This window comes from Pongo pygmaeus, chromosome 2 (assembly GCF_028885625.2).
Source record: "Pongo pygmaeus isolate AG05252 chromosome 2, NHGRI_mPonPyg2-v2.0_pri, whole genome shotgun sequence".
Lineage (NCBI taxonomy): Eukaryota > Metazoa > Chordata > Mammalia > Primates > Hominidae > Pongo > Pongo pygmaeus.
Genome location: NC_085930.1, coordinates 207,269,353 through 207,281,378, shown reverse-complemented (window position 1 = coordinate 207,281,378; position 12,026 = coordinate 207,269,353). Strand labels below are relative to the sequence as shown.

General features: G+C 51.9%; 1 pseudogene; it reads left to right on the top strand.

Annotated features, from left to right (window-relative positions):
* Nucleotides 1-10,521: 10,521 nt before the first annotated feature.
* On the top strand, nucleotides 10,522-11,395 carry LOC129032748 (small ribosomal subunit protein uS2B-like; annotated as a pseudogene).
* Nucleotides 11,396-12,026: the final 631 nt, after the last annotated feature.

Below are 12,026 nucleotides of genomic sequence, written 5' to 3'. Positions count from 1 at the left end.
ATGTGGAGAGGTGGAATGTGCGGGAAGGTGCCTCAGCGCCTCGCCTGGGTCTCCGAGCAAGCGGGCTGCGGGTAGAATGACATTCTGACCACCCGTTCCCAGCACGTGGCTCCTCCGTCCCTCGGGCCCTGCACTCCCCACCCTCACAATTCTGAGCAGGGCCCTCGAGAACAGGAGAGAACTCAGAGATTAGCATGTGAAGGTCGTGTGTGGTCAGAATACTCGCCTTCCTCCTTCCTAGCTTCTGATGTCCCTGGAAACCTCCAACTCCACAGAAAAAGCAAATGTTATCTGCTCTACTGTGGTCAGTCTTTGGGTCGTTGGAGGTTGAAGAGAAGGGCCTGGTGGTTTACCGGGCAGGGCATTCTTAGCCAAGATCCAACAACTTGTGGCCGACTGTGCTGCTGGTCTTCCCTTCTTCCTGTCTAGCAGACCCCAGTTTTGTTCGGGTGGCAGTGTGCCCAACTACAAATACTCCTGCGTGCCCAGGCAACCCGGTTCTGGCTGAAGTAAACCTGAGAAGTTCCAGGGCGTGGGTTTCAGGGCGGCTGTTTAGGAGGAACAAACAGCTAGCACAGCCCATTGCCCCAGAGCCCTTCTCCCTCTTCCTGCCCGGAAAGTGGACAGGATCGCTGGGAAATGGAGTGAGAAGCACAAGGAAAAGGACCGCATGGTCAGGACAGCAGAGCAAAAAGACAAAAGCGTTCGGCTCAGGTGGCAGCACCCAGGCCTGGAACAGTCTAGACTCCCTGACAGCTGATTCCTGTCTTCTCTTGTTTCAGCTGGCTGCATTCTGAATTGATTTAAGTGGTAACAGTGGAAAGAGCCCGAGGTGGGCCCTTGGGGCTCCCAGGCTCTTGTCCTGGCTTTGTGTGGCTCAGGGAAAGTCATGGCCCCTCCGTGGGCCCTGTTTCTTCATCTGTGGGGTGACCCAGAAGGCCTCCAGGGTCTCCTTAGGCCCTTCTGTACCTCCGATTCAAGAACCAGAGCTGATCCCAGCTGAAATTTCCCGAGATGGGCATAAGTGGGGGGTTTCAGGGATGGGACAGGAAGTCACCTTGTGAACAGGTGACAGCTGGGGTTGGGGTCTTCTCAGTGTTCAGCCAAAAGGAAACCTTGATGCACAGAATTTGAGGGGTCTGTAATATTCATTGCAGTTATTGGAAGCATTTTCACATCCCAAAGGGGAATTGTTTCTAAGCATCTCCTTGACTTGGACCTTGGGATTCACATCTGTCCCTGGAGGAAGCCCCAGGGGGTCTCTGCAGACCCGTGCCCGGCCCCACACGTCTTGTAAGTTAGGTGGGATGGCCGGCTGGAGCTGCCTCAAGAGAGAAGCCGGAGGCCCTTTTGACTGGTGGCAACCAGGTCATGAGGCAACCTCCGTGATGTGTGGGTCAGCTTAGGCCTGTGTCACGTGGCAGAGCCCTGGTTCTGGGGGCAGAGCCATCCCCTCCAGAAGTACAAGGCCTGAGACTGGGGAAGAGGAAAGAGCAGGGTACTGTCAGTAAAGAACGAAACAATGGGAAATAGATGCAGCTGCCCCAAACCACACCATCCTCCACCCTGGCCCGGCCACAGCCCTGTCCTGGCGTGGATTCCTTAAAGCACCTGTCGGTTCTGTGGGCTTTCTAGGGAGGCGGGAGGGTGGGGGCCTCCTGTCTCAGAGGCAGAATGCACCAAAAGCACTTTTCAAAGGCCATCTGTGGGCAGAGGCACTAACTGGAGACTGCAACAGATGTTTTCATGATCGAGCTAGTGTGAGTCGGCTCAGGAACAGCCACCCTCCACAGAGGCAACCTGTGAGCCTCCGTTAAAGAGGATCATTGGCCAGATTCCACCACGAAGCCTCTGGGATTCTGCCTGCTCCCTCCTTCTCTTCCTGCCCTCTTTGGAGGGCCTCCTCCAGACTCCAAGCCCAGCCTGTGATGGAATCACCGTAGCCCCAGTAAACCAATCTGTGACCGTGGGACACACTGCAGGGGTGGAGAGGAAAGCTTGCCTTTGGAAACAGTAAAATACATTCACCAATGTCTCTTCCCTTGGCAAAAAACTGTGTGTGTGTGTGTGTGTGTGTGTGTGTATGCGCGTGCACATGTGTGTGTGTGTATCTGCATGTCTGCGTGTGTGTCTGCATATGTGTCTGTGTGCTGTATGTGTGTGTGCATGTGTGTGTGCATGTCTGTGTGTCTGTGCGTGTGTGTGTCTGTGTGCATGTGTCTGTGTGTCTGTATGTGCGTGTGTGTCTGCGTGTGTCTTGTGTGCGTGTGTCTGTGTGCGTGTGTGTGTGGGCGTGTGTGTGCGTGCGTGTCTATGTCTATGTGTGCATGTGTGTCTGTGTGTGCATCTATGTGTGCATGTCTATGCCTGTCTGCGTGTCTGTGTGTGTGCGTGTGTGTGCATGTCTGCGTGTGTGTGCGTGTCTGTGTGTGTCTGTGTGTGTGTGTTTGTGTGTCTACATGCGTGTCTGTGTGTGTGTGTGCATGTCTGTGTGTGTGCCTGTGTGTGCATGTGTCTGTGTGTGTGTGCGTCTGTGTGTGTGTCTATGTGTGTGCGTGTGTGTCTTTGTGTGTGCATGTGTCTGTCTCTGTGTGTCTGTGTGCGTGTGTCTCTGTGTACATGTGTGCGTGTGTCTGTGCATGTGTGTCTCTGTGTGCATGTGTGTCTGTGTGCGTGTGCGTGTGTCTGTGTGTGCGCCTATGTCTGTGTGTGTGCCTGGGTGTGTCTGTGCACGTGTGTCTGTGAGCATGTGTGCGCACTTGTGTGTCTGTGTGTGCACGTGTGTGTGCACGTCTCTGTGTGTGTGTCTGCATGTGTCTGTGTGTCTGTGTCTGCATGTGTGTGCGTGTCTGTGTGTGTGTGCATGTCTGTGTGTGTGCCTGTGTGTGCGTGCATGTGTGTGTGCGCGTCTATGTGTGTGCATGTGTGTCTTTGTGTGTGCATGTGTCTGTCTGTGTGTCTGTGTGTGTGTGCGTGTGTCTCTGTGTACATGTGTGCATGTCTGTGCAGGTGTGTCTCTGTGTGCATGTGTGTCTGTATGTGTGTGCATGTGTGTCTCTGTGTGCATGTGTGTCTGTATGTGTGTGCATGTGTGTCTGTGTGTGCATGTGTGTGTGTGTGCCTATGTCTGTGTGTGTGTGTGTGCGCCTGTGTGTCTGTGCACGTGTGTCTGTGAGCATGTGTGTGCGCGTGTGTGTCTGTGTGTGCACGTGTGTGTGTGTGTCTGTGTGTGTTGGGGGCAGGGGAGTTGCAGTTTCACTGCAAGGCATAGTTTTAAGAAAGGGAGGCTAACTACAAATGTATACACAATGGTGGATACATGTCGTTATCGATACATGAATCCAAATCCACGGAGGGACAACTGTGGGCCCTGAGTGATAACGCTGTGTAAAGGAAGGGCTGTGAATTGTGACACACGCACCACTCTGAGGGATGTAGTGAGAGCTGTGCCTGTGTAGGGGCAGGAGGTAGATGGAAAATCTCTGTATCTTCTGCCCAACTGGCCTGCTCTTTAAACTGCTCGTAAATATAAAGAAAGTCTGTGTTTTTTAAAAGGCCTCACCTGGCCAATACATAGACCATAGTCTGTTAATGGAGAAACTACCCCCATCGCCTCCCAACTCCCTTTCTTATTATTCACCCCCGACCAAGTGCATGAGAATTGTCACCCCCATGGTCTTCTGGCTGTGGGTCTCTCTCCTTCCAACTGTGAGCTTGACTTCTTCGATCCCACCGTCTCAGTTCCTGTACCAGAGGCTGGAGAGAAGCAGCAGCACTAGGCCAAGGCTTCCATCCCGGCCGGGATGCCCTCGGCCTGCCAGCCGCCTTCGGCCCGAGTTTCTTTAGCCTACTTGCCTCCTGGAGGAAAAGCCGAGCCCCCCGCAGAGCTGCAGGCCTTCCTCAGGCCCCCCAGACTCCAGCAGGAAGCCGAGCAGACTGTCATGGGGACGACTAGTCACGACTTTAGATTTGGACTCGGGGCAAGGGCCCCTCCCTGCCTCTCCCCCAGAACTTCCCGAGGAGAAAACTGTCTCCTTGTGTGTGTGATTCTGCTGCCCTGGCCCCCTGGGGAGGAGCCCTGGATTTCCTGAAAACGAGGATCTGCCATTGCAATGAGGCAGCACAGTACCCTTGCTTGCTGTAGGGATTGTTCTTTAAGACCAACCTGCTGAAATGGACCTAAGACAGCAGCTGGACAAATGGCCAAGACAGAGGTGTCATCGTGTCTCAGTTTTCTGTAATAAGAGACATACTGGAAACAACCTAAATGCCCAGTATTAGGTTGGGTAAATGAAACACGGTTCATACCTTCATTCCCAGTGGAATGCAATGGATGATGGTCTGCAGCTGTTAAATGAAGGGTACAGCTATATTTACCGATGTGGCAAGAGTTACATGGCATATTGTTGAGTAAAAAGAGCAGGTTATGAAACAGTATATAATCCCATTATCATAAAATCTCACATACAAACTCACACGCACACTCACACACACAGAGCTGTCTGGAAATCTGTTCACCAAACTGTTAACAGTGACTAGCTCCAGTTGGTGGAATTTAAGGGTAATTTTTACTTTCTTTAAACTTTATTTTAGTTTCTTTAACTCTTTATTTTGAATTTTAAAGCCTTTTAAATAACTAATCAATATCATTTTGGAATGAATAAATAAGCAAGCAAATAAAAAATAAAAGAGCTGGGCGCAGTGGCTCACGCCTATAATCCTAGCACTTTGGGAGGCCAAGGCAGGCGGATCATATGAGGTCAGGAGTTCAAGACCAGCATGGCCAACGTGGCAAAATCCTGTCTCTACTAAGAATACAAAAATCAGCCGGGTATGGTAGCGGGCACCTATAATCCCAGCTACTCAGGAGGCTGAGGCAGGAGAATCGCTTGAACCCGGGAGGCGGAGATTGCAGTGAGCCAAGACTGCGCCACTGCACTCCAGCCTGGGCGACTTAGCAAGACTCCATCTCAAAAACAACAACAACAACAAAAAGTAAGAGTAAAACTTCCACTGTCCCAATCACAGTCCCAATGTCACCTCTCAACTCTGAACAACGCAGGTGACCTCAATGAGGAGGCTGAGGGGGCTGCGGAAGGAGCTACAGCTTGGAGCTACTCAGTCCTGGATGTGGACGTGGTGGATGTGGCCCTGTGACCAGCTGTGTGGCCTTCAAGCGGTCACTTAGCCCTTCAGAGCCTCCATGTCTTCCCTGAGTGCCTGCCTGTGGGCTGGCTGGGAGGGGATGCAGGGAGGCACCCACAGCCCAGAGGCTCCTCAGGGCTCCACAGCCCGGAAACGTGTGCCTGAGCAACGTCCTCTCCAACTTCCCCAACTGCTAATGGTCCTGAGTGCACACTCCTGCCAGGCTGGGGCAGACGCAGCAGGAAGAAAGGGAAGTCTAGGAGGCAAGGGCATCCCGAGGAAAGTAGACTAAAATCCAGGCCCAGCTGGGTCAGCGACAGGTGCCCTAGCATCAGAACCTGGGAGGGCTCGGGGGAGGAAGGGGAGGGCCTGAGCCCAGGATGAAACAGGCTGCTTTGGGCAGCGTGGGCCCCAGAAAATCTCCAGACTCCTCTATCCACTACCCTACGCTTATTCACACTGTTGGCTCCAGGGCGCTCCCATCCCGCCCAAACTCCTCTCCCTAGTTCTCGGGCTTGTGTAGGATGCTAGAGCTGGAAGGGACCGCGGTGAATCAGCTTGGCCAATCAGCTCACCTCACCCCCTCATAGTTCAGGAAACCGAGGCGTTTAGGAGACAGGGCTTCCTGCTGATGGGGACGCAGCCATCACAGCTCCGGACTTGAACCCAGGGTCTGGTTGCCAGCTGTGGCGTAACAGGACACAGTGTGCAGGACCAGCCTCCATCAGCACATCCCTCCCACCAGCTCCCCACCCTCTCCCCGCCGGGCGAGTGGGAACAGCTGTGCCACAGCCATGTGCCTGGTCCTGCTTGCCAGCTGGCCAGCAGGGGACGCAGCACCAAGATCCCATTTTAGAGTCTGTTCCTAGGATCCTTCCTGGCACCAACTGTGACAGGTTGGGTTCCCAGGAAAACACTCGAGGACAGAGATTCGTGTGCAGGCTTCTCAGGGAGTAGGTAGCCTACTCAGCGGGTAGGAAGACATGGGACCGGCGGAGAGAGGAGTGAGTGCCGTGCAGTAGCCAGGAAGGCCCTGGCTGGTGAACCTTCCCAGTTATCTTGCCTTGAGGCAAGAGGGCCTGGCCTTTCTATCCCTACCGCAGCCCTCATGGACGCAGGTTTGGAGATGGGGGCGACCTTGAGCAAGGTGGTTCTCTTCAGCTGAGGGCACCTCCCAGAGAGAAACCCAGCTGGGCCCCACCAAAACCATCAACACTTCCGGCAGCTGCAGGAACCAGAGCCTCTGCCCTGAAGGGACACTGGCCAGGGCCCCACAGCGGCCACTACAGACAGGGTGGTGACCTGCCCTGAGATCAGGTCGCCCGTGAATGGTGGCCCTGAATTCACTTCCAGAGGACCAAAGCCCACACCTTAATCCCAGTAAACATATGAATATCTGACACTTAGAGGGTGTGCTTACGTGCACTAAGCCCTGCCTATAAATGTCATTGTTTAACCCTTAAAGCAACATCATGAAGTATCAGTATTCAAGACACAGTTTACAGATGAAGAAACTGAGTCTTGGAGATGATAGGTGATATGTTTGGCTGTGTCCCCACCCAAATCTCATCTTGAATTGTAGTTCCCATAATCCCCACATGTCATGGGAGGGACCTGGTGGGAGGTGATTGAATCACGAGGGCGGATCCCCCCATGCTGCTGTTCTTGTAATGGTGAGTTCTCCTGAGTCTGATGGTTTTATAAGGGACTTTCCCCCCTTTTGCTCAGCACTTCTTTCTTCCCCTTCTGCCATGATTGTAAGTTTCCTGAGGCTTCCACAGCCCTGCAGAACTGTGAGTCAATTAAACCTATTTTCTTTATAAATTACCCCGTCTCAAGTATGTCTTTCTTAGCAACATGAGAACGGGACTAATACAACGGGTAACTTGCCCAAGGTCACTCGGCTAATAAGCCAGGATTGAAGCCCAGGCAATCCGATACCAGAGCCGATACATGATCAGGCCACACTGATACACCGGACCTTGCCCGGTAGCTTGTGGATAACATCCATTACGGGGAGAGAGTGGTGAACTTTGACCTTGGCAAGCTGGTGGTCTGCAGACTGATAGCGGCTCCGAGGAAGCAGAAGCTGCCTGGGATCTTCCCATCCCTGCAGGCTCCCTGCCCTAGTCCCCGGGAGCTCCAGTGCTCAGGGGGGCACAGCCTGGCTGGAGAAGTCATCCCCCTCAGCCCTGCTCACAGCCCATGTCTGTAGAGCAGCAGGTACCAACACCAGCCAGGCAGCCTGGGTTTGGCCACACAATCGCTGCAAAGCCCTGGCGCCTTGGTTTACAGAGCTGTAAACAACAGATTGTCCCTATTATCATCAAGCTTGTGGCTCCCTCGGGTCTCTCTGAGAGGGGCGTTGGTGAAAACTGATGATGGCGCACACAGCAAAATGTGGGTGCTGGTCGTGTTCTGCAGGGTCAGCAGGCCCTGCAGAGGTTGACTTGGACAGCCAGCCACCCCACATTCCTTGGGAGAGGCACCTTTCCTAACACCTGTGAGAGGCTGTCCTGAGAACCAAGATCTTCATTCCTCAAAGGTCTTGAATGCGTGAAAAAGGAGGCTGCCCTAGGGAAAGAGACCAGAGGTCTCCGGGCCATCCTTCAGCCCAGCTTTTCTCTGTCACACTCCATAAAGAGTCTGTATTTGGGTAGGGCCTGTCTCCCCTCCAGGCTGCCAGCGAGCCCTTTAAGGGCAGGGACAGAGCCTGCCCCCTGCCCAGTACATTCCCAGTGCCCAGCCTCACCTGCCACAGAGCAAAAAACAGACAGTGTTTGCTGAACGCACGAATGAGATGAGACGTTAGTTTTGCCTCCTGGAAGTTGGACTGGTCCCAGGGGAGTTCCAGGACTACTGAGGAGCTTGGTCCTCCCTGGCAACTCGTGGTGCGCAGAGCTGATTTTAAAAAGGATCACTGTTGGCATCAGGGCTGGCCAGTATCTGTCCCTGGTCCGGAGGCTGACCCCTGTCCCAGGGGATGTGTGTTGGTTTGCCAGGGCTGCTGTAACAAGGTGCCACAACCTGAGTGGCTTATGCAGCAAGTATATCGTCTCACAGTCCCGGAGGCCAGGTGTCTGACACTAAGATGTCAGCAGGGCTGGTTCCTTGGCCTGCAGAGGCACCACCCACACTCGGTCGCTGTCTTCACACCGCACTCTTCGTGCATCTGTGCCCAAATTCCCCCCTTTTAGGAGAACGTCAGTCATACTGGATTAAGGCCCATCCTAATGACCTCATCTTAACTAATGACATCTCAAACAACCCTATTTTCAAATAATGTCCCATTTTGAGGCAGTGGGTGGGGGTTAGAACTTCAACACAGGAATTTGGGAGGGACACCACTCAACCCATAGCAGCTTGTGATTGTTCTGTTGGTCAGGGCTGGGCACAGAACACCCCATAGGTTCTCTGCCCCTCTCCCCCACAACCCTCGTTCCCTACCCTCACCAATGCTAAAACATGAAGATGATGAAGATGATGTCCGGGTGACGTGCCAACCCAGAGAGCTCAAACCATCAGGCAGCACTACCCCAGCCCTGAGGCGTGCCCTGACCCTCCGCTTAATTTCCCTTGGTGAAAAGGTGAAGGAGCAGGTACAGATGAGTCTCACCCGCAGCTAGACGGGCTCAGAGTTCTCTCTGGTGCTCGTTTTGGTACATGTGGGAGGGAGAAGCCAGCTTTCCCAATACCAGGCTCTGGACACCAGGCTTAGTGCCACCGGGGCGTGCTCATGCCCTACCCTAACTCTCTCACTCTACTTTCTCTCCTCCTTTCCTCCCTCTCCAGCTCCAGCTGTTGCTGGTTCCTAGAACCCAGACCACCCATCGGGGGCTGGAAAGGAAGCCAAATGGCCCCAGCATTTCCCAGGAATGTTACATTTTGACAATCAATTACCAACTTTAGGTGTGACCTCCTCTTCTCCCTCCCAGCTCCCCACAGGGGAGCTATTAGCATTATCCCATTCTACAGGACTGGGAAATGAGGCTGTGAGAGTGAGGAACTGAGGAACTTGCTGGGATTTGAACACAGGCACAGTCAGCCCCAGAGGGTGGTGGTGGCAAGTCTCCACCAGGCCAGGCTGGGAAGCCTGTGCTGCCACAGGCCTGGCTGGACCGCCTGCCTGTAGCCTCCAGGACATTCGAACCAAAGTCCAGGTGCAATTGCCTTTATCACATCTGCTGCAGTTCTCCACAATCATCTCAAGGACATCGGCCAGGTGGCCCCCAGGAGCAGGAGGCTGGTCAGCGTTTGTCAGAGCAGGGCTCATCACTGATAACAAAAGTGCTGGCCACGCCAGTGCTGGAGGCAGGCTGGGGACTGTGCTTATCTTTGAGAGGACAGAATTCCACAGCAAAACTTTTCAGCCTGCAGTGGCTGCTCATCTGAGCCTTCGTCAGGGTGTGAGGTCCCGTCCTCCTCTTGCTGGGGGTAACCTACAGCAGAGAGCTGTTCTGCCTAAAGATCTGCCCTGCCATTGGCCCTCCTGGCTGAGGGCTCTTTCGCCCTGCAGCAGAGCTTGGGTATGGCTAGGAAGGAGTGACTTGTAGGGAAAAATAGGGCCACCTGCCCCAGATACTAAGGCATGGAGAATGGTGTAACATATTCTAAACACACGGGCAGGTCCCCATGTGGATGTGACAGATGTGTGTACACAAGGGCAAGCATGTACACCCCTGTTTCCAGGCCTGGCCCCCTGCAGAAAGACAGAGGAGCCAGATCCTGCTCAGCAGAGGACAACAGGATCTGCCCTCACCCAGGACAGTCTCAGGACTCCAAACATGTGAGGCCTCACTCTATTCCTGTTTCATTTCCATCAGAGGCTAAGAACTTATTAACAGCCAGGCTTCCTTTCTTTCTACTCCAACTTCAGTTTCCTTCTGAGACTTCACCAAGGAGAGGGGTGGGGGCTGCTTTGAAATGCATCTGCTTTGCTTAGTCTCTTCTTAGGCAACTTTTAAAAATTGTGATAAAATACACCATTTTCACCATTGTAAGTGTACAGTTCTGTGGCATTGACACTGTTGTGCAGCCATCACCCACCATCCATCTCCAGAACCCTTTTATCCCCAACTGAAACTGTGACCAGTTAAACATGAACTCCCCGTTTCCCCAGCCCCTCAGCCCCTGGCAACCACCATTGTACCTCTGCCTTTATGAACTTGATCATTTTAGGCACTTCATGTAAGTGGGATATACATACTGTATTGTCCTTTAGTGACTGGTTATTCTCCTTGAAACTCAGCCTTCAAGTTTCATCTATGTTGTAGCATGTATCAGAATTTCCTTCCTTTTGCCTTTCCGTGCTGCCTACGAGGGTTCCATCCGGCGTTGTTCTGGATTCTTATCGTAATTTAAAGGGAAACTTTCACAATGTCTGGAGCCCTTGATGTCCTGCAAATGAAGAAAGTGGATGTCCTTAAGTTCCTTGCAGCAGGAACCCACTTAGGTGGCAGCAATCTTGACTTCCAGACAGAACAGTATATCTATAAAAGGAAAAGAGATGGCATCTGCATCATGAATCTGACAAGGACCTGGGAGAAGCTTCTGCTGGCAGCTCGTGCCATTGTTGCCATTGAAAACGCTGCTGATGTCAGTGTTATATCCTACAGAAATACTGGCCAGAGGGTCGTGCTGAAGTTTGCTGCTGCCACCGGAGCCACTCCAATCGCTGGCCACTTCACTCCTGGAACCTTCACTAACCAGATCCAGGCAGCCTTCTGGGAGCCACGGCTTCTTGTGGTTACTGGCCCCAGAGCTGACCATCAGCCCCTCACAGAGGCATCTTATGTTAACCTACCCACCATTGCTCTGTAACACAGATTCTCCTCTGCGCTATGTGGACATTGCCATCCCATGCAACAAGGGAGCTCGCTCAGTGGGTTTGATGTGGTGGACGCTGGTTCAGGAAGTTCTGTGCATGCGTGGCACCATTTCCCTTGAACACCCGTGGGAGGTCATGCCTGATCTCTACTTCTACAGAGATCCTGAAGAGATGGAAAAAGAGCAGGCTGCTGCTGAAAACACTGTAACCAAGAACGAATTTCAGGGTGAATGGACTGCTCCAGCTCCTGAGTTCACTGCTACTCAGCCTGAGGTTGCAGACTGGCCTGACGGCGTGCAGGTGCCCTCTGTGCCTATTCAGCAGTTCCCCACTGAAGACTGGAGCGCTCAGCCTGCCACGGAAGACTGGTCTGCAGCTCCCACTGCTCAGGCCACTGAAGGGGCAGGAGCAACTACTGAATAGTCCTAAGCTGTTCTTGCATGGGCTCTTACGCAACATGGAAATAAGGTTGATGGAAAATAAACATCAGTTTCTTAAAAAAAAAATTCCTTCCTTTTTAAGTCTATATAATATTCCTATATATAATATGTGTATATATAATATATAATATATTGTATATTATATAATTATATATAACATAAATAATATTACATAAACAATATATATACTATATAAATAATATATTTCTATATATTATATATAGGAATATTATACAGGCTTAAAATATTATAAATTATATAAACAGGTAATAAATAATATTCCTATGTATATAATATATAGATTTTGTTTATGCATTCATCCATCAGTGGGGACTTGGGTTCTTTCCATCTTCTCAGTGCTGCTATGGGCATGAGTATACACATCTCTGTTTGAGTTCCTGCTTTCAAGTCCTTGTCTATATACCCAGAAGTGGGATTGCTGCATCCTGTGGAAAGTCTATGTTTAATCTGGGAGGAGTCATCATCCTGTTTTCCACAGCAGTGGTGCCATTTGACATTCTTACCAACAGGGCACAAGAGTTCCCATTTCTTCACATCCTCACTCACATTTATTTTCTTTTTTATAATAGTCATCCTAATGTGTGTGAAGTGGT